This window comes from Schistocerca piceifrons, chromosome 1 (assembly GCF_021461385.2).
Source record: "Schistocerca piceifrons isolate TAMUIC-IGC-003096 chromosome 1, iqSchPice1.1, whole genome shotgun sequence".
Taxonomy (NCBI): domain Eukaryota; kingdom Metazoa; phylum Arthropoda; class Insecta; order Orthoptera; family Acrididae; genus Schistocerca; species Schistocerca piceifrons.
Genome location: NC_060138.1, coordinates 620,112,426 through 620,138,130, shown reverse-complemented (window position 1 = coordinate 620,138,130; position 25,705 = coordinate 620,112,426). Strand labels below are relative to the sequence as shown.

The 25,705-nt window shown below is 39.3% G+C and overlaps 1 protein-coding gene across 5 annotated transcripts in view; it reads left to right on the top strand.

Annotated features, from left to right (window-relative positions):
- LOC124804323 (centrosomal protein of 112 kDa-like) overlaps positions 1-25,705 on the top strand; it is a 174,240-nt gene that overhangs the window by 75,467 nt on the left and 73,068 nt on the right. The gene's annotated exons all lie outside the window — the stretch shown is intronic.

Genomic DNA, 25,705 nt, shown 5'->3' with positions numbered 1-25,705 from the left:
TATCTATCCATTTACATTATGAAATGACTTACGTACTCATTCTTTATTTCTTTACAGTAGTTTTTCATTCTTTCCCTGTGTTTCTCTCTTTCTTTTGTCCATATTGCACCTGCAGTTTTCTCGTTTCTTCTGGAAGCCCTTGAAACCTTTGACTTTTGCTCTGAACCTTTCTCTTTTTCATATTTCTTCCTCCATTTTTCCATTATATCTGCTTGAATGTTTTATCCACATCATTAATATTTTGGGGTTTCTGCCAAAGAAGTTAAATATTTTTTATCCTGTTTTCATACAGTCTTTTTAGGTTTCCATAGAATGCAACTTTTCTGTTCCTCATTGTGTGATATTCACTCAATTTTTTCATAAGCTTCTTTGTTACTTCTTAATTTCAATTTCCCATCTCATATTTTGCTCCCAAGATTTTCCTGATTTTTTTTTCCCTTCTGTTTTAACCAATTGTTTGGCTGCATTTAACGAAATGCATTCTGATGCATAAAGGCATTCTGGTTTAATGACAGTATTGTGATGCTGAAGTTTTGCTGTTGTTGTTGTTGTTGTTGTTGTTGTGGTCTTCAGTCCTGAGACTGGTTTGATGCAGCTCTCCATGCTACTCTATCCTGTGCAAGCTTCTTCATCTCCAAGTACCTACTGCAACCTACATCCTTCTGAATCTGCTTAGTGTATTCATCTCTTGGTCTCCCTCTATGATTTTTACCCTCCACGCTGCCCTCCAATACTAAATTGGTGATCCCTTGATGCCTCAACACATGTCCTACAAACCGATCCCTTCTTCTAGTCAAGTTGTGCCACAAACTTCTCTTCTCCCCAATCCTATTCAACACTTCCTCATTAGTTATGTGATCTACCCATCTAACCTTCAGCATTCTTCTGTAGCACCACATTTCAAAAGCTTCTATTCTCTTCTTATCCAAACTATTTATCGTCCATGTTTCACTTCCATACATGGCTACACTCCATACAAATACTTTCAGAAATGACTTCCTGACACTTAAATCTGTACTCGATGTTAACAAATTTCTCTTCTTCACAAATGCTTTCCTTGCCATTGCATTTATGGAAATAGATTTATCATCATACAGGTTTTTTGTTAGCTGAAAAGCCACCTCAATTTTCCTTGCCCTTGCTAGGTTAGCTTCTTTGTTTAAAGCATTTGGTTCTATTATTTCACTTAGGTATTTAAATTTTGTAGCCTTTTTTATTTGAGGATAATCAGTTTCCTTTACTTTACGTCTATGATCACAAATTTGTCATTACACTACCAGTTTTAGTCTATAATGACCATCTTCAGATCTGCGGCAAAATATAAGAAAAAAGTTAATACATTAGCAGATTGCCTACAGCTTAAAACAATAAAATAGACCATAAGGAAAAGTATTACTGACATACATGTGCATTTTAGATATGAAGAGGCATACCTGTTTTATAAAACCGTGTACTAATATACTGGAGCCATAGTGGTGTCGTCAAATTCTAAACACAAAATCAGTGCCAGCATCGTCAAATATATATATAAATAATAGTGATTCAAAACAAACTGCTGTGCAGTAGCATTTCGTCATTGGTAGGCTATGATAGTGTAGTGTGGTATAATATGGTATATTATAATGTTAATTTAAAAGATACGGCTAAAGTGATTGGGCTACCACACTGTTAGTGTAAGCACATGTTTGGAACTATTGATAACAGTACACATTCGAGTAAGTGCTTATAGGTCAAGATATTATGTTGAGGATTGTTAATACATATGTGACAGAATCAAGAATGTCCAACTATTATAAGATTTCGTTCAAAGATGAATAATTTATTGAGACCATATGATGACAATTTTAATTATTATAGCCTAATTGCATTAAGTTAGTCACAAATTATCATAATTAATTATGGAGGCAGCAAATATGAGGGTACAAAGATGTGAATTAATAATTCAGGAGTTTGCAAACTCCTTCCTTATAAGCTTCTGACACGAGAGGAGTAAGGTTTTAAAATACTAACTTATCACACCTAATGAGTCTTTACCCTTCGTCAGAAGTTCAGGTTTACTACAGTCAATAGTTGGACATTCTTGATTCTGTCACGTATGTATTAACAATCCTCAATAAAATACCTTTATTAACAATCCTCAACATATCATCTTGACCTACAAGCACTTACTCGAATGTGTGCTGTTATCATTAGCTCCAAGCATGTGCTTACACTAATAGTGTGGTAGCCCATTCACTTTAGCCGTATCTTTTAAATTAACATTATACTATACCATTTTATACCACACTATACTATCGTAGCCTACCAATGCCAAAAGCTCTCTGGGTCAGCGCTACCTCGGACTATGTGTGAAAGTTTTGACAAACAGAAATGGGAAGGGATTGCACGATGGAGCTATTGAATCGTTGAAAGAGGGGAAGGCAGAGAGGCACCCCAACAGGGGAATTAAGAAATGATTGACAAAAAAGAAAACTCCAAAAGATGGATGCCCTTCTTAAACAGTGGATATAGATACATTCGTTCAGTAGGAAATAGAATGCTTGTTCTCACAATGTCATGCACAGTCTACCTAATTTACACGTAACATTCTTGTCTGGGTTGGCTTGTGGATGGTATTTGTATATTAAAATGTGATTTGCTTTTTCCCAGGCTAAGAACTTCTTACCAATAGGCAGTAAACTGTGTCATTTTCTGAAAGCAAGTTTTTTATTCTCCCCACGTATTGGAAGTACTCATTTCTCAGTGTAGTTATTATACTCCTGGTCATGGCCCTTTTGAAAAGACATAGTTTAACTAGCTTTGACCAACATTCTGAAACTACAAAGATATACTCTACATCTCCCCTCCTCATAGCCAATGGACTACAGAAGTCTACTGCTACTTGATCCCAGAAAGCCTGTGATGAGCGATAACAGTAGTAGTTTATCGAAATGACAAACCAAATCCTGCAGTATTATGGGTTAAAGTTTGAAGTGTATCTTCAAAGTTTATACTTTTGATTTGACATATTTCACATGACTTCAGTAACTTTTTAACTGTTCTTGAATGTATTTGAAACAATTATATTGCCTCATATGCCAGACACACTTCTTCAGCCTGAACTGTGCACAGCCTAGATGTATGTATCATAGAGATAAGGGTATTGTGAGGCATACACAGTGACCATCTGTTATTCTGAAATAAAACTCCTTTATGGTGTATCCATTTGGTGTTAATGTCCGTTGTATTTTGTTCTAATTATTGGATACGTATTTTATAAACGTCATCTTGGTATTAGTCATGTCTTATCTTTCACCATAACATATAATATTCTTTTCCTATTTATTGACTTTCAGAAAATAAATCACAAAGTTCCCTCATCTTTCACGCCTTCAGTTGGCAGGGTTGCCATAGGTTCTGGAAATCAAGGAATATCAGGGAATTTCAAACATGTCAGGGAAATTTGGAAAAAAAACACTGGAAAAAATCTCATTTTTGTCTCAGCAGATGAAATAGTTTGTTCACTGAAGTGTCATGCATTGTTCCTGGCTGGGTGCATCTGAGTACGTGTGCCGCTTCCCTGCTTCCCCATTCCTACTGCTTTTCCCCTTCTTACCACTCCCCTCAGCTTGCAGTCAGTGCTGCCACCACTTCTTACAGCTAGCCGAGCAGCTGCCGACAAGAGGCAGGGAGACGTGAGGAGTGATTTGTTTGGATCCGATTATTAGATATTGTTGATGCAGTGACTGGAGATGGCGGTCATGTGTGCATGAGTTGTGTCAGAGTGAATGTGTGTGTTCGCGCTCATTTTCTGACAAAGGCTATGGCCGGAAATTTAGTTGTGAGAGTGTGATTATCTTCTCTATGTTCCTGTCTGTGGCTCAGCAATCACCTTTACGGCGAGTTGCTACTTATCCTCATTATTATTGATTCTCAGAGTATTTGAACAAGTTATCTGTTGCATGGATTAATCACTGCAACCTCATTTCATCGACATGCTGTCCGTGGCTTGTGAATAGCTGGCCACGAGTGGATTTCCACGAGAGGCCAAAACCAGGGGCCGTCTCTGCAGCTATCTCTACCAGATCGGGCCTGCTGATCTAAAGCTCATTGTTTCCCACTAATGTGCAGGTCCTGCCTGTCGGATCTAGTCTCACCGATCTGCGCGCAGGCTGGGTCTGTTTGTGTGTGGCGTAATGTGTTGGATTTTCATGGTTTATCCATGGACGTAGGACTGAGGTGCTTCTCGGCAGGCCAGAGGCCTTGGGCGATGGATTTCAGGAATTGCGACTGTCTCACCCCAAATATGTTCTACAATGTGGCGTTTTATAGACTTTCATTTGTTCTAGTAGATTTTGGCACTTCAAAAGTAGTTTATATGTTAGAAAGTATGGATGATAAGAAGAAAATGTCAGTCACTGGCAGTTTGCATGCTATGTACTCATGTATTTCTTGAAAGAAAAATCACACAATATCAGTAAAATAATAGATATAACACAGTGGGTAGTAACTGACACTAACGAACAGAGTAAAACCAACATTTTATTGGCGGTCACCTACAGTGTTGGTTTACACAATTCTTCCCCACTTTATACACTTCTTTCAACAGGCGTACTTCTTTCTGAGTTTATTTCTGAAATCAGTGGACATATTTTAAATCCGTTTGAGACTCCAAGGAAATGCATATTTTTGTCCCCAAATGTGTGTCTTATTATTGAAACAAAATATCACTGGTCTTAATGACAGACATATATCATTTGGCTTGCGTTTTCCATTTAAAAACAGTTCCATTACAAAAGATGCTAGTGTTGGTACCTAAGATTTTTGCTCACATCAGAAAACGCCATCTGCTTGCAAGGTTTTTTTTTTTTTTTTTTTTTTTTTTTTCTTCCTCGTTTGCACTATTGTTTCTTGTACCGTAGTTGCAAAGACAGACTGTCAACTTATATCTCAACTTGTCCTTGAGATCTCAAAATTTGACAGGGAAAAATGCTAAACTTATATGTAAATCGGAGAAATATCAGGGAATTTCACTTGTGGCAACCCTGTTTGGGTGTAAGCCTATTGGTAATGGAGATAAAGCATCTGGTTCTGTTTTGTCCTGTTTCTTTATGTACTCAATTGAAAATTTAAATTCCTGTAGAGCCATCGCCCACCTCATCAGTCTAGCATGTAATAGTTTACTTTTTAATAGAAATGTCAGTGCTTTGTTGTTGCTGTGGACTGTGGTTTCGTAGCCTGCTAGTATGTATCTGAACTTCTTAGTCTACACTGCTGCTAATGCTTCTATTTCTCTTACTCCATAATTCATTTCTTGATGTGTTAACAGCTGGCTTGCAAATGCTGTTGTGTAATGTTCTATTGCAATTGCAGTATTCTCTTCATAGTACAAATGTACTCGAAGACAATAGTCCAGGTGTCTGTATCTAAAAGGAAGGGTAGCTTCAATTTCAGATTTAGCAAGTGTGTTACTGCTGTGTGTTCTTTGATCTGTACAAATTCCTTATTACACTCCATTGTTCACTTCCAAGGTGTGTTGGCCTTTAGTAAGTTCATTGTGTGTTGTACAATAATTATTTTACTCAAGAGGAATTTGCTATAAAATCAGAGTCCTTCCAAGGAACGACTTAAGTTGTCTTTAATTTGTTCATGTGGGGTAATGTTTTATTGCATCTAATGTTGTGGTATCTGCCAATATCCTGTCGTCAAATCCATTGTACTGATATACTTAGCTCCTCTGAATTTTATCAGTAATGCCTCAGTAAGTGATGGCATGTCTCATTATGGCTCAGTTATCCTATTTAATGTAAAAGCATGCGGTACCAGTTGTACTGATCCATGAGGTTTTGTAAGCACTACCAATGACTGTTGTAATGGCTATGTGAAGATACAATAAAATTCCATGAAACCATCTTCTTTGTTTTTGTTTTTTACTGACTGTTTGGTAGCTGTTGGTATTTGATATGATTCGACAAAAAATAGTTTATGCGGTTGTTTAACTTGCACAGCATTCAAAGTCATGTATTAATCCAAGTGCCATAGAGAATATCTTCATATGCTTCTTCAGTAGTGTTATCATCTCCACTTCTGCTCCTCTCCCCCTTATCCTAGTGATTTACTAGTGCTGTTGATTAAGTTGTATTCACTTAAGTGCTTATCATAATTGTATAAAAATTCTGGTCCAAAATTATCTAAGAGTTGTTTTAGACTGCTAGTGACATGTGAGAACCAAACAATTCAGTTGTTTCAAACAGTAATGTCACCAGTCCTACGTTGTTTCCATAAGGGAAATTTATCCCCCCTTCCTGAAATCTAATACAAGTCCCTGTTCAGACAACCAGTCTGTACCTAAAATCACTGGGATGTTTAATCTTCATTTTAGGAATAATCTACCTTAATACTAGTTGATTCTTCCTCACATCTACCTCCAGTGTTCTGACTTGTCTAGTCAACCATAGGTGGACTAATGCTTATATATGTTACATGTCTACTACTGTTAAAAGCATGTTCTGTACTATTCAACGCTGAATTCAAGAATGAAGGGGTTGTATTAAACAATGAATTACTGAAAAAGGCTTACTATAAATTGTACCCTATTTTCAGTTGATCTCTTTTTGTTCTCTAGCCATTCTACCCTGGGCTCTAATTAATCGTCGCTGAAATAGTCTCTATGTTTATGTTGATAACTTTTTCTAAACTGGTTTTAGTTTGCAACAATTCTTTTTCTGATACACTAATGTGTTGAAGTAATTCGTCTTGCATTGACTTAGGCTAATTGTATGTGCATGTTCTAATTTGCCTTCTGGTTTATCCCCTACTATCTCCAGTTGGGTATCCATTTCCACCACATGCTTGAATCCCACATCCAATTGATGTTCCAACATATCCATCCTTCCCATGCTTTGTCAATCTGGTTGAATCTAGTGTTCACTTGCGTAAATCTATTGTCTATCTGTTGTCTGTTGTCTCTGTTACCGATTGATTAAATTGTATATCCATGTTAAATTTAATTGGATAAATTTGTCCATTGAATTCTCCACATACACTTCAATTGCTGTCTGACTTTCCATTTAAGCCGTCTTTGCTCCAAAACCCATTACTAACAAACAATTGTCGATATACACACTTAATAAACTATAAAAATGTTATTTGATAATTTTTTCACTATTAAGTATGGCAAAAGTTATTATTTTGTGCAATAAATTTGAAATGAACAATGACCTTATGGTTTGTTACTGCCAACACTATACGTGACACACTAATAAGGATTCACAGTAAAGTGCGAGAATGCTCACTATAAAACATTGTGCGATGCATTGGGTAGCTTAATTCTGTTGGTTGTAGTCCCTGCATAGGAATGCCCCCTTATCAGCAGCGTGGTGGGCTGTTACTACAGTGTCCATCTGCATCACATTGTTATAGACCTCTTGGTTCAGCTGCATTCCCCTTGGTGAAGAGGTGGGCTGCCACTACTGCATCCGACTGCTTTCTAATTGTAATGCCTCATTGTCGAGGTATAACTGTTGATAAATGATGCCAATCTTTGCTCCTATAATTGCTTATTGTAATGGTGATCGGGTGAATTGATGATCATCTGTTTGGTTTGACTGTAGTCACCCTGAGAATTGCAATTACAGTGTGTGTTGTGAAACTAATCTCCTCAAAGATTTCTTGGTTGTATCGAGTGAACTGCTGTTGAATAAGCTCTTCGCAGTACACCATATCAGTGGTTTGCCTTTTTGTTTATTTGCTTGGCAACCCGTTCAAGCAAATAGGGCCTATTTCACCTTACTGCTTATTATGCAGTCATAACCTTAACTCGTTAAATTATATGGTAGCTAAGATTACAACACAGTCAGTGGTATTATTGCAGCAGTGTCATGTTTGAGTTCGTACCTTTCTCTTTTGCTAAATTTCCGCCATTGTTATCAGTTCTATTACTAATGTGGTTGCCTGTCACATATATCTTCCTGTGTAATATTCTTGTCTCACGGCATCAGGTTCAAGACATTGTTTTCATATTGGTGTTCTTTCTTTGTCAAAGAACCTTGATCGCCATGTGCGGTTCTGCCATCTTGAATCCAAACTTTTACCTTCAGCTGGCAGAACTCCCCACTTTTTCTAGAAGTTCTTCCTGGAAATTGCTTTTTACAAAAAACAACTACTCAGCTGTTGTAGAAAATAATCAGGTTTTATTTGCCAGATTAAAAGCAGACTTAAGTTCACAAATCAAGTAACAACTCATTAGTAGTACTAGCATGACTGAACTGTTCCAAGGCTACTGGCAGAAACCTCCTTTTATTCATTCAATTTCAGGTCAGCATAGACCATCATCATGGAACTTCACCGTAGAGAGCCCCTGTGGTGCAATGCAAGACGCTGTAGACTCAGTAGCTACTTACGATGATATGGTTTCATCATAAAACAGTTTCTTTGCTATATGATGCCGCAAGAGCACCTCTGACAAAAAAATCCAAACCCAGCAAACCCAGAATCGGTTCAACACACCGACTAACCCTAACAACATAACACGATTGCCTGCCAACTATTCATGATTTCTGACTTATGTCAGCTATTACTGGGTTAGGTGGCTTGCAAACTCCTGAATTATTAATTCACATCTTTGTACCCTTACAACAATAGCCAACAAAAAATCACACATGTACACGTCTGAAGTGGGACAAACCTTTACTCTGATCATTATCCCACCAGAATTAAAATCCGGCCAACACCAAGTAGAATGAATGAGAAGACCACACTGGTACCAAAGTTTCATACAACCAAATTAAGATCATCAAAGATCAGTGGTGAATGGGAGGAAGAGAGAACCATGACGTGGAAAAAATTCAAAGAGAAGATAGTTTGTAAAGTGAAATATAAAAGTTCTTACCATATTAGACGCCCATGGTGAAATGACATATTCGGTAAAGCAATTGAAAACTGGAAAATACCATATGGCAAATGAAACGGTGGCAAAACAGAAGTTACTCTGTCAGTATATGTAAGGTGAGAAAGCAAACAACAGACATCAGGAGAGTCAGAAGAGAATGTTAAAAGAAATAGAAAAGCATTTCTGAAACTATAGGACAACATGATAGACTTGTACAAAACTGTTAAAATCAGAATCGCTCGATATCAACCACTAAATCTGTGTTTCAGAAAAAAAGGACGAAGAACTGGCACCAAACAACAAACATCACTTTGAGTCATTGGTGAAGTACTTCACTGAACTATTGAATTGCCCTTATGGTGGGGCAGGTTTAAAAAAGAAAAAAAAAGTTAGTTGTACTATTCAAAATAAATGTTCACCTACCTCAGTACGGCTTCTGCTAGACGCCCCTTTACTCTGCAAGCATAGGTACTTACTAGATGGCGAAAAAACTGCATTGAAGAAAATTGTGCCCAATATCTGTCCTGCAAAGTCTGTGTAAACTCTAGTAGTATTTCATTTCCTGAAGTCTCACATATATCAAGATTTCAGGTAGTGATATGGAGCATTTTTTTCTGACAATAAATGTTCAAAAAAATTGTAGATAAGCCTTTTTATTGCTTTTAGCACACCTGAAAATGGCCTATCAAGTCTGCATTTACCTAACTAATGTATCTATAGTTCTCTGTTCACAGTTCATACAAACAATTTCATACACAAAGCAGCTAGAAATTTTCACAAGTCCGACCCGATTGATGACGCGATCTCAGTCACAGATCCGCTATTATAAATGAGTTTCACATTCGGTCCTTTTCAGTGGGTTTCTTTATAACAAACTACTCGCCAAGTACTCCATAACTGAGTACAGAATACGCCACATGGAATTTTCAAAAAGGTCGAAAGTTCACACGTGACTAATTTTCCAACAAAACACTCCCGAAACTCCAAACTTAGATCAAACTGTTCATATCTACATCAGCGTTAGTCCCGACATTTATTGAATGCGAGGAACTGAATATTCCTCCATTTTACACATAATGAGAATCATCCATCACATTTAACATGTCCTTCTGCGTCCGAAGCTGGCGAGCAACTTCCTCGATACTGCCTCCCTCACAGCATATCTAACTAGCTGTGTGCGGGAACTACTTACTACTGATTGGCTGATCAGTCTGATGGACCAATCGGAATGATCCTTAGAGATCATTCTCACAGAAAAACTTGCCTAAGCCAATCACTGTTCAGAAAGTAATTTATGTCATCCCAAAATGCAATTACTAACACAATGTTTAATAAAACAAAACGGAATAAAATTAATTTTGAAAATAATTTAGAAAACGATTACACTTTAAACTGATACTCCGGCTGCCTTCTTACAAAAGCAGTCACCCCTAGACACGCGTCATCAGCAATGTGGGAAATTAAATCTTTCCCACATTCAAATTACGTAATGTTGTACATAATATAGTATCGAATTTTTTCGTATGTCCCACATACACCCTATCACTCATTCTCATTTATTCACACAACAACACGAGAAACAGATACTAATTTTTTCTGAATTTTTGTACTACAGATGAAGAATAATTAATGTTCTGAAAATAAAAATCCAGACTAATTGATTTGATATATTGAGAACTCTGTGAATGATTTCAAATGGTAACAGAAGGCAAACTGTAATTGTTCCTAACAGAATTTTTCACCCTGAGTGTTGGTTTGGTGGGTTTTAGGTAATTTTCTGCATCTCCAAATCTATTATATGTACAGCTTTGGAAATTTGGTGGAGATCTTCATCTGAATAACAAAACATTGTATACCAAGTTTAAAGGAAATCGGTTAATATTTAGTATGTTTTATTCTAGATTCTAAGGGGATATGATTATAAGGTCTTTCTAAGTGACACAGAAGCCTGTTCTCACACTGGCCGGTAGACAGATGTTCTAAGAGTCATGGCTAAGACACAAGTTTGCAGCCTCCTGTACATTCACTGGGCTCCACGTCTAGGTATCTTACTGTAATAAATGTTATCCCGTAATAACTAGCGACGTCACACCCTAAACCCAAGGAGCCAAGAGACCCAGGAGAGATAAGTCAAAAGCACCAGACAAACTGGAGGTAGAGAGACAAATCACGAAATAGAAAGATGGTAGAATAGAAGGGGGAGATGGCATTGTAGCTGAACTGCTGAAGGCAGCTGGGCCGAATTCCTTCAGAGAAGTAATAAATACTATACAAAACATATGGGAGACCGGAGTAATACCACAAGACTGGAAGGAGACTTACATACACCCTCTGCATAAGAAAGGGGATAGGACTGATGATAAACAATTTCAGAGGGATATCTTTAATGCCTGCCACATTCACAGTTCTGTCATAATGCCTGCTAGATAGGGCACAGTTCCAACTGGAAAACAAGGTAGGGGAATACAAAGCAGACTTCAGACTGGAAAGATCCTGTGGTGAACAGATACTCAGATTAAAGAAGTCCTGAGATAGCAAACAATGAGAAGTAGTGAGACCATGTGCACCTTTGTAGATTTCAAAAACGCATATGACTCTGTAGATAGACCATCATTGACCCACGAACTGGAAGACTGGGGCCTCAATGAGAAGACAGTGAACATTCTCAGGTGGACACCAAATTTAAAATTAGTCATGGGAGAGTTATCAGAATCCTTCGAGACTGGAACTGGAGTGAGACAGGGCGATAGTATTTCACTGCTATTATTAAATACACTAATAAACGAAGTTGTCAGGGAATGAGCAAAACAATTGACTTTATAAACCAATCAGGTTGGGAAGGAAAGCCAAAAGACTTGCTATTGGCTGTCTAGCAATTGTTGATATGGTAATAGTCACAGATAACACACAAACTGTATTAAAACAAACAGAGTTTCTGAAAAAGAAGGCTGAAAAGATAGGACCACAGATCTCATTTGAGTAAACAGAATACATGTAAGAACTGGAAAGATGCACCAAAAAGATCGCGACAAAATATGGTGAGATCAAGGTAGTTCACATATTGAAGTATCTTTTAGCGAGATGATAGAGGCAAACGGTATAGAGAAAGCAGCTCACAGTCTGAGAAATCGAAAGAAGAGTAGAAAATTATGGAAGATGCACAAGAAACATTGGTCATGGATCAGAAAGGTGCACTAGAAAATATCATGAAAGTAGAGAGAATAATTCTCAGTAAAATCCTAAGTCCCAATAAGACAGAAGAAAGTTGCAGATTGCAGACTACACAAGAGATCAAACGTATATCTAATATAGCACACGGCATGAAGAAATGTCGACTGAAATTTTTCTGGCATATCAAAAGAATGCCGGACACACACAAAACTAAATAGATCTTGGAGTGCACAGAGGGCTTTAAGAACATGAGGCGGATCACTGGAATCAAAAAAGACCTACCTGAAGGATGCTGACGTAATATCAGATACACATGACAGACATTCAAGCACAATATACTCAGGTGGAAACTGAGTGAAGAATTCAAGAACTTAAGAGACAGGAACAACTTGCTCAAATGAAAGGAGGAAAATGCATAGTGAGAAGATAAAAGTAGTGTGATGTCTGAGAAAATATCACATAAAGGAGATGCTTCACGTGGTCCTCTAGTGACCTAAACTTGAATAATTATTATTATTATTCTCATTTTCAAGTGTCCAGCTCTTGTCAGCTGGTTGTGACATGCTCTCAGCATTTTCTTTAGATCCCAATATAGACACTCTCCATCTTCTGGGTTTTGATTCCACCATTAAATCCTGATAGGTTTTTGTTGTCCTTTTGAAACTATCATTTATTTTTAGCTTCAACAGCGCCCATTTCTCGTAGAACTCCCTCACATTCTTGGAATCATTCTGACTGCAGTTGTAAATTTTCATGAACTGATCATATTCATAAGGAACATATCCCCATAGAATAGTAATCATTTTTAAAATAACTATTGGCTCCATGTTGCTCTGTACTTCATATGGGTCTTGTTAACTCATCTGTTGACTAAGATCTTTTTTACTATCTTGTTTTCTGTTTTAAGTAACCTGTTGACTTTTTTATTATTCATGCACAAGGTTTCTTATGTATACAGATTTTCCAGTGTCAAAACGGCTATTGTTGTTGTTGTACATTTTCGGAACAAAATTTTTACAACTTATCGGAAAATTTTGTAAAATAGTGTTGAACTCAATGACAGTTCCTAGCAAAATTATATTTCATGGTAATGGAAAGTCCTTGGTGGAATATGAATAACAGAAATACCGTATTTACTCGAATCAAAGCTGCACCTGAAATTTGAGACTCAAAATTCAAGGAGAGGGAAAAGTTTTAGGCCGCACCTCCAAATCGAAACAGTTGGTCTACTGTAATATGAGACACAATTTAGGTCAAATGAATGACGATACAGCTACAGTAGTTTGGTTCGAATCATAAGCTTAGCAGTTAAGCTTTACCAGGTAGCCATTGCTATGCGTCAGGCGTGCTTCGTCTGGTTTGGATCGGTTGCTTATTTTTCTTTGATTTAATAAGTGCCGTTCTCTTTGTTATAGGTGTTTACGTCACTCTAGGCTGAAAATGCATCATTGTACTGTGTCATGCATTGTTTGTCACATTCTGATAATAAGTGTTCACGACCTGTCGCCGCTCGCGGCATAGCTTGCTTTTGTGCGCGCTACCGCCGCTTACAATAAAAAAAAAGAGAGGAATTGTCTCATTAGCGAAACAATGGCAAGAGACTGCTATTTGTTGTTACTTACACTGCTGCTTTCTTTGATAATGATCAACAAGAACCAAATAATAGACTGCGTATGATAGATGTTCTGAACGAGAGTTTAGCTAAAAATTTTCTCCATTTGAAAATCTTCGCAGACGCCTCTTTTGTACATTACATACTGCACAAAAATTAGTCATCTTAGATTTAAAAATCTAGTCAATTGCCGTGCTTCATTTCTGATTGTATCACTATTAGGCATAAGAATAATACGAACATAAACATGACATGATATGTATGTTCTTCCGCATTTGCTGCTGTCTCACGCTAATTTCGTAGGTTATTAGGCAGACAGGATTTAAATGAGATAGCAGCAAACATGAAAGAATACATGGCAAAATGTTTATATTCGCATTATTCTTATGGTGAAGGGAATACTGCATGTGATTCACAATTCATAAAAGTTCCTATTAGCAACCATCTCTTCTCACAGGTAGGAAAAAAATTCAGAATGTAGAGTTGGCCGTATTGACAAACATCCCAAATAGTCTTGCCAGTCGGATTTTTGTAGTACATTGAAATGCTGCTACATTCGAAGATGAACAATATGGAATTTCTATTTACTTCGTTGTATGATGTGTGAAAATAAATGCAGTGGTCGAAACTCGTGGCATCGAAAAAAAGCTCGTCTTCCACTTTTTTTTTTACTGATGCAGAGACAGGCAAAGCATGCCTGTGTAGCGCTACATATATTCGATGGCAGAAGTTAGTTGTGGCGGCACCTACCAACATTTTTCAGAACTTCCGCTTACTTTGCACTCAATTCTAAGCCGCAGGCGGATTTTTGGATTACAAAAACCGGAAAAAAAAGTGCAGCTTAGATTCGAGTAAATACGGTAGTAGATTTAACTACTAACTGAATAGACGAAGCAAAGAGTCTTCAGTAGGCGCACAAAAAAGACGTTGCTACCTTTCAGACAAATCCTCCCTAAGAACCATGGAATACACAAGCACCAGCACAACTACATGTCCTGACTGATTACTTTGTGCTGGCCAACAGTGCAGCTCAAGTGGAGTAATGGGTACAGGGAGATAGTAGGCGGGGATTGGAAGTAGTAGTTGGGGAAGGATGGCTTACAGGTGTGAGAGAGAGCCAGCCAGCAAGTGCATGTGATAGGAATGTGACACTGATGATCTTGGGGCCACATACTGAGGGAATTGTGTTCAACATGCAGTGATGTAGACAAGTGAATTGGGAGAGAGAAAGAGAACTGAGGAAGAGAAGTTGAAGTTGTGGGGAAAGAGTTGTGGATGCAATGTGATAGAAGTTAAGGTCATGGGCAGAGGTGGAGGTGGGGCAGAGACTACCAGGAATGGTGGCCGAGGGGATTAGAGGACCAAAAGAATATTTTGCAAGGACAATCCACATCTATGTATTTAATGAAACTGGCATTGGGATGGGAGGATCTAGAAGGTACAGGCTTCCAGAATCCATATTTGTCACCATCGTGGACACCCTGTTGTAGCTGGTTACTGTGTTCCCATAGAATGAATCTGGGCTCTTGTTGATCAACACCTCCAATCCGTGGCCAGCAACCTAGCTTCGATGTCACAGACATGAGCCATTTTTTTTACCCCCTCTGAACCTCCTCCACTCCATTACCACCCTTGTCACCTTCCCACACCCCAACATCCCTCATGTCCATGTCTGTGTCCATGTCCATGTCCTTGCCATTGTCGAGAATTTCCACTCCTAAAGGTCTACAGATTTTGGACCTACCACCTGACACCCTACATCTTTAAGTGTAACTGCCTCCTATGTGGGGAAGATACACAAGAATGCATGTGGCACAGTTGTGGATACCAACATTGCGCCTTCCTACGCTATCCTTTTAAGGGACTGGTTCTAGGAAACCTTCTCAGGTTCCAGAAATCCCAAATCTCATGTCTGGTTCAGATTCACTGATAATATCTTGATTATCTGAACCCATGACCAAGACATTCTTATTCCTCCACAGGCTTAACACATTGTTCACAATCCACTATACTTGCTCCTTCTCAGACCAGTGTGTCACCTTCCTGGATGTTAGCATCCACCTCTGCAATCGCTCTGTGCAGACCTCTGTCCATATGAGCCCACTAACCATCAACGGTACTTTCAACACTAAGAATATCTGTCCTATATAGGCTTGACCACCTGTGGATGTTGTTCTGTAATAATGATGAATAATTCCATACTAACTACACTGAAGGTCCTAGTATGGCCCTCTCAGACACTCATTATCCATCAAACTTGATCCACAAACAGAATTCCCATTTATCTTCCAACTGCCCCAGGAACCAGTTGAGATCCTTTGTCGTGGCTCCAATTGCTTGTTATTGTGCCTTGAAATCAGTAAAATCCTACTCTCAATCCTTCCATCCCCTTCTGTCTGCTCAATCTGCAAAATGTTGTTGTCCATCCGTACACCACACCTGTGCCCAAACTTCTGTCCAGGTGCTGTACATAAGTTCAAAAAAAAACTTTGTTACATTATACATAAAATATGTAAGTCAGATACTACTGGTCTGTACAATTTGCAGTGAAATAACAACTTACTAAAATAATGCTTACGGGTTCTGTAGTGCTTGTATATTTTGGAGATCCAAATAAATCACATTATATTAGTAATAGTAATTTATTTTTATAAGGATTATTTTGCAATACTATAGGATATATCAGCTTAATACAAGGAGAAACTAAATCAATGCACTGACATATGAATACACACAAATGTTTAATGACATGAGGATAGGACAGGTGGCGGTGGCCTTTTGGAAGGAATCATCCTCAGAAGTGATTTAATAAAACCTAAATCAATATGGCCAGACAGAAGATGAGCCTCAAATCTGGGGCTAGTGCCTTAGCAAATGTACTACTTCATTTGGTTATACCTGCAGTTCTCATATGCATCTGCATACTTGGAACAAATTAGCTTAATAACTTAATAAATAATTATACAGTGCCCATTTTCTCTCTCTCTCTCTCTCTCTCTCTCTCTCTGCATGTTTAACTACACAGCACACACACTTGCAAGTAACTTTCTGGTTTTTGTCTGTAGCTATGATTTGCTTGTCAGATTATAATATGTCCATTAGGGTGGGACCCTTAACTTTAGAAAGGGTGTGCACATAGGAGGCAGATCAGGGAATTCTTGTCAATGGCTCCTAGCTGTTGAAAGATAGGAGGGAAATAAATTACTTCACGTGACTCAAGAAGTCAGAAGAGAGTACTCAATTAACAAATTTAGCTAAGCAATCCAGTAGTGGAAAAAATACAAGCTCTCAAACATGGAAAAAGCCTCAGATAGAATAGAAATAGTGGAAGATGACACGGGTATTCCCAAGGACTGAGATTTGGTACATTGAACGTACAGATACAGACAGGGAAGGTGAAGAAAGTGGTGGACTGGATGAATAGGAGCAGAGTGGATATTTTAGGATTGTGAGAAACCAGATGAAAGGGTAATGGAGTGGCAGCAGTTAGAAGAGGATAGCTGAAAGAAATGATGAAGGGAATAAGTGACAAGATGATAGTCAGAGTGAAAGTGAAAGTTAAGTGTATGGAAGTTCTGCAAGTGTATACACCACAAGTTGGATGTTCTTCTTCTGAGGAGGCGGAGGAAATGCAGATGCGACTAACCAGATGAAAGGTCACGAAAGTGGGAGACCTAAATGCACACTTGAACAAGGAAGGAGAAAGGTATGTTGAAATATTAGGTGTGGAAGAGTGGGGAAGGCGGATGGAAATTGTTAGACTTTTGTTAAATGAAAAAGACTAGCAGTAGGCAACACCTGATTTGAGGAGGAAAGCCATAAGGTGATATAGTACAGCTGTGATTTGTTGAGTAAATTTGTAGTAGACTACAATGTGTGACCAGGACACAAAGAAAATGGTCACAGATGTCAAGGTAATAACTTACAAACACTTAGATACTGTTCGCTGTCTTAAAGACGAAAAGAGGGCTAAAAGACGGGAAAGAAAGATAAGAGTGAGGAAGTTGACAGAAGAGAGATGCAAAGAATAATTTCAGAAAATAGTAAAGAGCAACATACCAGTAGAGGAGAAATGGGAAATGGGAAATGTTCATAACTGCAGTGATGGAAGCAGCAAGAAATGTGGGGAAGGATCAGTGATGAGAAAGGATGGAAAGAAACAAAATACCCTGGTGAAGTGATACAATAAGGGAGGAAGATGCAAAGAAAAATAAAGTGTTTCATGCTTGATTTCAGGAAAGAACAGAGGAAGCAGGAAAGGAATATACTGAGAAGCTGGCTAAGAGAGTACTATGTTTGGAATCTTGAACGATGGCTGTAGAGTTTAGGCATGTTCTGCGCATCTACATCACACATTCTCCGACAGCCAATGTGCTGACTCTGCTGTGAATGAAATAGCTAATGTGAGTTGTTGAGTGAATTTCTATTTCATTTGTTGCAAGTTGTCATTGCTGATGGTGGTGGTATGTGATAAATTCTGCATAAGCAACCAAGAGACATAATTTGCAGGATATATGCTTTCTTCAAGTGGATAGCACGCACATGCGTGTACTGCAACTGTCGCTTGGCATCATCAACAATGCAATCCCCGTCCATGCCCCGACATGCGTGAACTACCATCATTTGTGGATTGGACTTCAGCAGGGGAAAAGAGGAAATGGATAGAAGAGTGGACAAAAATGATGGAAGAGTATGGTGAGTGAAGTATAAAGGTCTTCTGTGAAATGATTAAGGCTAAGAGGAGTATCAGGATGATAAATAAACAATGAAATGAAGTTGAGATGATGATTAGAGTTTATGGGAACTCAGAGATATGGAAGGAATATTTTGAAAAAAGTGCTAAACCCAAATGAAAATAATTAAGAGGAAAATGTGGAGCCAGGAGATGAAGGGGATGTCAAGATGGACCTAACCTGGACAGAAGTAGAGAAACTGATAAAGTGTGGAAGTGGTGAGAGCAATTGGCATCATTGTAGTGCAGTGGCTCTTTGATGTCTTGCGAATAGTATAGAAAGGACACTTGAACACTGGAAATATGAAATCATAATAGCAAGTTTTAAGGAGTGTTGTAGGAAACCGTCAAAATTATAGTGGAGATGCTATGATGTCATGCTGCCGAGGTATTTGAGAAGATTCTGGAAGAGGCAGTACAGAAAATATCAGGACACCTGAAAGAGACACGATATGCGTTCAGACTAGGAAGGTCGACAATGAATCTAATTTTTAGTTTAAGACACCTCCAAGAAAGAATATGGATATGGTAAGGATTTACTAACGGTTTTTATGGGCATTGAGGTAGCATATGATAGTGTGGAAAAAGGAAAGATCTGGGAAACCTTCCAAAAAAGGGAACTGGAAGGTTGACTACGTTCAGAAAATGTATCAAGGAAGCGGTAGTTGTGTAAAGTAGGAAGACACTGGTTTGAGCAGAAAAAGGGCTGAAACTAGCTAATGCATTAATAGGTAAGTACACAACATCGACATTTGACTTGTTGGGCCTCTCAGCCCTTCAGAGTCTGTAATTTGTGTTTTGGATTCCATCACTCAGCTCCTCAAATTCTTTGCTTTACATCAGTCTGTATATGCAGGCCAGGTCTTCATCAACATCTGGTTTGTCAGTTTCATCTGGTTGGAGGGAGTTAGTGTAAGAGTTCCCCTTGCAGTTGGCACAACTCAGTGAGCACTTAATCACAGCCATCAGACACCAACGTCCACCTGCACAGTCCTTGTTGCATTTGCAGAAAATTGTGAAGACAAGAGATTGTGGAGCCAGTTCCTAGGAGATAGACATGGGATCAAGACCAAACTTCGAAGCCTGCCATCCCCAGAGGAGCAGATCTGTTGGATGTCCTAACCACATTTGTACCTGTAGGTAAATTCTCAAGCTGTGTTGGTGGCTTCTTAGTTGTTGGTGTTAGGGGTACCAGGTTGAATTTTGGATTTCACGAGGAGTTTGGAAAACAGTTCGAATTCCAGTTTATCTAAAGTATCTCCTGCCCTACCTCCGTAGAGGATTGTTAAAAATCGTTAGCAAACTTCGGCAATAGCTTCAGCTCGCGTGTCATGCTTGAAGAAAAGTTTGATGCCTTCTATAAGACATTTATTTTCAACCAACAGCTAGATCACCTTCTTCTTGCTCTGCTTGAAGAGTGCTGAATTTGTCACATCCACTTATGATGCGGAGAAATTGAAGTAGCCTTCTGGTATTGTCTGCCAGTTTGAAGCTGTTGGGACCAAATACTTTTGAGGGGGTCATTCCTCTTTCAGTTTCTGAGAAATATATGTTTGCTGGTGGTGTGTCTAGGGCATGTAGTATGATGGGAAGGTTCGTATCCTCACCAACTACCACAACTTTCTCATGCTCCTGTCGTACCCTAAGGGCCCTGGTAATAATCAGGTGGTTTGTGTCTTCCTTAGCTTGCTTTACTGAGAAGCCTTCAAGACTCTCAGGAAGCAAGCTAATGAGATGACTTTATTTTCGTTATTGGTAAAGATGACCTCGGGAGTAGTGTCTTTTGTTTCGGTGGAGACGCTCAGCATATTTGGTACTCTTGGTGGGCAGGTCTTCTGAGTAGCCATCAAACACCACACTGTAACACCTCCGTTTATTTTAGCCGACCTGATCTGATCTGGTCGAATAGCAGCCCAATAATTATTATTAATGTGACCGTATACCTAATGGGGCTGGCAGTCGGAATTGGCTGCTACGGAAGTTGTTACTTTCCAGTTCGTCCTTCTCAAATGCTGTAATAAGAAAATGTCTGGTAACAAGAAAAACACCAACACAGTTTCACTAATTACGAACCTATATTCGTCTCAAAAACACAAAAAGGAGGAGACAGCCACTGCCTTTGTCATACATATCTAATTACGGCTAATCTCAGCACAGGCTTCTTCATTTTTCATTATCGTCACACGTTAATCCATCACTGCAATCCAAAGAGATGCCGGTGCGGTAGATGCGAAACCAAAATATCGGCTCTAGAATATCACTAATCACTTTCATAACAATACTTCTTCACTTTCCCAGTATTATTCTAGCACAAAGGTGTTAAACCGTGGCGATGGCAACTCCCTTCGTCGTTAAAGCCTTGCATTACAACAACTGGCTTCCGCACACCTCTACCCGCAACATGGCACTGGCCCAACTCTACACTCGCTCTCGCAACACGACACAATCGATTGTTCGCCCTATCGACCTGTGCCGAGTGCAAATTCATAGTAAGGGCCTACGGACCCCTTACAACACGTGTTGCACTTTGTTTGGTTAGGATTAATTGGAATAGTCCACCATTCTTACACCCAAGTTACTGATGACCCTGTAGTTTGGTCCCTTCATACCCCAAACCAACCAACCAACCCAAGCTGCTGGAGAGGAAGGATTACAGTACTGACAGCAAACCACCAATAGACATTCAGTCTTAGTTGTTTGGAAATGAAATCATCATTGGCACCTGTGTTATGAGAGAGAGAGAGAGAGAGAGAGAGAGAGAGAGAGAGAGAGAGAGAGAGAGAGAGAGAGAGAGAGAACTGGCTGTTGTGATCGGACTGGACATGCAACTCCCCTTCCACTAGCAGCCACATTTTCCTCCCTGGTGTAAGATTTGTGAGTTATAAGGAGGCATGAAGTTTTACGGTATCACATATCTTAAAAAGAACATCCTTTCCAATATGTCTCGTCTTACTGCACTCCCACAAAGTTCTGATTCCTCTTGCTTTCAAAGTCACTGCCTCATTCTCCTATATTATCTTTTCACATACAGGACACAATCTGTGATTTTTACAAGTGCTTGTTTCCAACATGCAACAAAATTAATTGTAAATTTCAAAGTTGAGTAACTTATTATTATATTTATTAGGCACAAGACTAGTACTAAGATGTGCTATAGTACTATGTTCTACCGTTTGTGTATTTTCAATACAAAATGTGATGCAAAAAAAATTCCGTGTTCTTTATCACAACATACACAATTAATGTGATCTGCTTGAACTTTAAGGTGGAGCTGTACGGAAACATTTTGTCCAAAAAAATTCACTATTTTGATCTCATCGAACACAGAATTTATGGATCTGTAACTTTCGTATGGCTACTTAACTGATAGAAGGCTTAAGTTAGATGTTATTACCAAAAAGGAGAAGTTAAAACAAAAATTTCTCACAAATATACAAAATATGTCCAACTTAGGGATGGGTTGTCAAAAAGTGTGTGTCTGGTCTTGTTCAATGCAGAATTTAATGCCCTACAGTTTTAATAGGACCATGTTTTCAATATTGTGAGTCCTTTACTAAAGGTAACTGTAAAACTGCAAAAAATTCCCCTTTTGGGGGTGTGGTTTTACCCACCACCACCACTTAAGCACAATCCCCTAAGGAGGGGCAAACTAGGATAGTCATATTGGGCTCTATATGCAAATCAGAATAACAAAGTGATTGACAGCAAAGCACAGTTGAGTGTTGAAGGAGGTGACATTGTCAGTTGGCCAGTGCGTGCATGCGCATTATGCCTGTAGCAGAACAGCTGTGTAGTTCCTTAGTGGACTACCTTCTCATGCTGCCTTTTAATGTGCAGTACTGAGTTTGCTTTACAGGATCATTACATCCTTGTGGCTTAATAAATGCTCTCCCATGTATAAAATGATTCTGTGTTCCTATTATCTGTATATCTCAACAAAAGCAACAGGAAGAGCACTGTTGTAACAATCACAACGAACTTTATTCAGTTGTCGCAATCAATAAGTAAGGGGCATTAGAATTGATATAAACTGCTTCAGCGCTCCCCAGTCACTGTAGTGTGCATGCAGTGTGTCATCTTTGTGCAGAGGAGTATTCCTTAATTACGAGATGAGATTTATTGTGCAACTGCAGTACACACCATTCAGTCAAAAATACAAAATACAGACACAAAGATAAAGATGAATAAAGGGCAAAGGGTAAATGCCACTTTGTTCAGAATATTTCCCCCCCCCCCCCCCCCCCCCCCCCCTCAACACTGTTATCTGAGCTCTAGTCTGTGGGCGGGCCACTGGAATTTCCCAGGGATGTAATAATATTTTTTATATTATTCTTGACACTCCCATCACTTTTCCATGCTTCTTTAACAATCATTTCTGTGTGGTGTACAACATTTCTCCACTTTCCTGGCATTATTTGTGCCACTGCTTCTTCTGACAGTCTTTGAATTTCTGCCATAGTGAAACTTTTATTATTTGTTACCACATAATTTTTAGTTTGTGCCCAAATCCTTTTGATGGCTTTAAAGTGGCAGTGGTTTGGTGGAAGCCTAAGAGCACTGTGCTATGTTCTTTAGCTGCCTCATCTAAACATACTGTTGAAACTGTGGCTTATTTTTCTTTACAGTTTTCATGAGTTCTGGTTTACATAAATTGTCCTGAATTTACTAGTTGTGGCATCTCAACCATTCAACGATGTTGGCTTATTTCGTTGCTATTGTTGGTGCTTTATCTTTAATAACTGAATTGTATGGGGCATTATCCATTGCAATGGTAGATGGCCAAGTTAAGTTTTCCAGTAGTTGCCCCCTTGAACCACTTCAGAAAAATATTGTGGTTCATCTTGTCATGATAGTCGTCAGATTTTGAAACGAGGAGACACTTAGGTACGAAATCAGATGCAGTTCCAGCGTGCAAGGCAATAATTTTTGCAACCTTTCCCATCAGAATAGCTGAACTTCCACATAAGCTATCATCTGTCTAGTTTTTTCTGACAGAATGGCTGGCATTTGTCCAGGTTTCGTCAAGCCACACAGTGTCTTCAAATGGCACTTTACAATAGCTCTAAAAAACTTATGCCGCCATGCTCTGGTGTCAAGTCTCTCCATTTTAATTTTCCATCCATTAATTCTTTATGCCATAAACTGAAGGCTCTGACAACCATTAATAAAGATGTTTTGCTGCCACTGGATAGCTATGCCTTGCAAAGACTGATGCACAGTTTTTTTAATAATTGGATGTTCTTTTCTCTCGTAATAACCGTATATGTGGTGACGAGCAGCATCTTGTTGAAAAGAGTCTAAGTTTGTTACATGTGGTTCTATCCTCCTCTTTCCAGGTGCTCACAGTTTAAATGAATCAGGCTCTTCCTCTTCCGCACAATATTTCTTCTTACAAATTTTGGTGGCAGTATTTTTGTGTATCATCAAAGCATCAGCAGTTCTTTCAATTACCTTCATTAGAGGCAATAGAGTTGCACCATTGTCTATCTCGTTCTTGAAATATTCTCGCACTGAGCGCGCACACTCACATGTCTGATCACATAAAACATGAGTAGATCACTGAACTTTCTGTTTAGCATACTTCCACTACAAGTTGCAGTCATTTGGTAGCGCAAAACAAACTCGTAACACAGAGAAATGAAGTGCAAAAGAAAACTGATGACAACTGTTGTTACAGACTGCAAGTCGTCAACAACTGACTACAGTAGCCGTTATCTTCAGTAGCACAGATTTGACAATGGTGAACAGAACAGGAGATGCAGCCAATCTTGTTTTATGATTAGCTGTTGCTGAGGTAGCAGTCCTGTGGACAGCTAGATATCAATCACTTTGTTGTTCTGATCCGGGTATAAATGCAGCCATTAAAACATTAAAACCTTTTGTAGCAGTTATTTCCTATTTGAATCTAATGCCAGTGATAACACAGTGGCAGTTATGTGTGACATGGATTCAACCATTCATCTTGGTGACATCATCACACATCAAGTCTCTGGTAGATATCTGGAGGTACGTGGCATCATATGGGTATGCGCACAGGTTGTAAGCTGGTTGCTTCTTGGACAATTTTATTAAACTCTTTGTTTGCTTGACCTTTTGTTTGCTATTGTGTTGACTCGGCATCACATTACTTGTAGACAGCATTTACAGATAACTTATTCCTGAGCTACATCTCTCATCATTGTAACCTCCATTACCATGTGACTGACGGAGGTCTTCTCAGTCTACTACTGCCACTCTTTTAATATTGACTCAGTGGACATACTTTGAGGAAAAGGAGTCTTGAAATTAAACATTTTAAGTTTAACTACAGAAAGAGGGAAAATCATGGAATATAAGACCCCGGACTGACTGACTTGTACTGAGGCTAAGAGTAAATTTGTGCGCCTACATGCTGTGGCCATGACCTGCTCTTATGCCACCGCTACAAGAACAGTTGTCGCTCCATCAGTTCCTCGCATTCCTGTTGCCTCCCAGAACCAGAAGACTTACACCTGCTCCCTTGATGGTGGGGGGCATTTCCTTCCCTGTTGCTCCCACACCACCTACTTCGGGAGCAACACCCCCCAACCATCGAGGATATCAGATCCCACCTCTGAGCCATAGCAGCATAGGTCTTCTTCGGCTCCTGTCGCTAGGAAGGGGTCCCTTGGGTCACCCCCTTCCCAGGCTTCTGCTAGTGGGAAAGATGACACCCGCCAGAGGCTGAAGAGCCCAAAAGCAGCTGGTTGTAGGGCTTCGTGCTCATCCTCAGTCCTGTAGACTGAATCAGTGAAGTCCTCCCAGCCAGGGAAACCCAAGGAGCAGTGAGAGAAATCCAAAGAGAAGGTCCCCAAGACGAAGGGATTTGCGATGGCATCCACACTACCGCTACCTACAAGCTCTGCGTCTGCAGATGAGGTGGAGATTCTGGCGTCTGCTGAGGACCTAGATCTTGCTGGACCCTCAGACACAATGGATATAGAATGCTCGGGCAAAAAGTCTGTGGCAGCAGGTGACTAGGTGTAAACTGCCTCATTGTATGTTCCATGCTTTCCCAGTCTCACAATGACGTCATCCTCCAGTGGAATTGTGGCGATTTTTTTTCTCCACCTCCTGGCTGAGCTATGGCAACTGTTAAGCTTTGCACTTGCTTTCTGCATTGCCCTCCAGGAAACCTGGTTCCTTGCAATGCAGACCCCTGCCCTGCTCCACCAATACTGGTGTTGCTGAGCGGCACCTATAGGGAGCCATCCACAAGGCACAGTCATGGGCTCTAGCCCACAGTTTCCAGTTTTTGGCTGAAAAGTCGGGTGTTATGCACTCCTGTCGGCGTTGTACCATT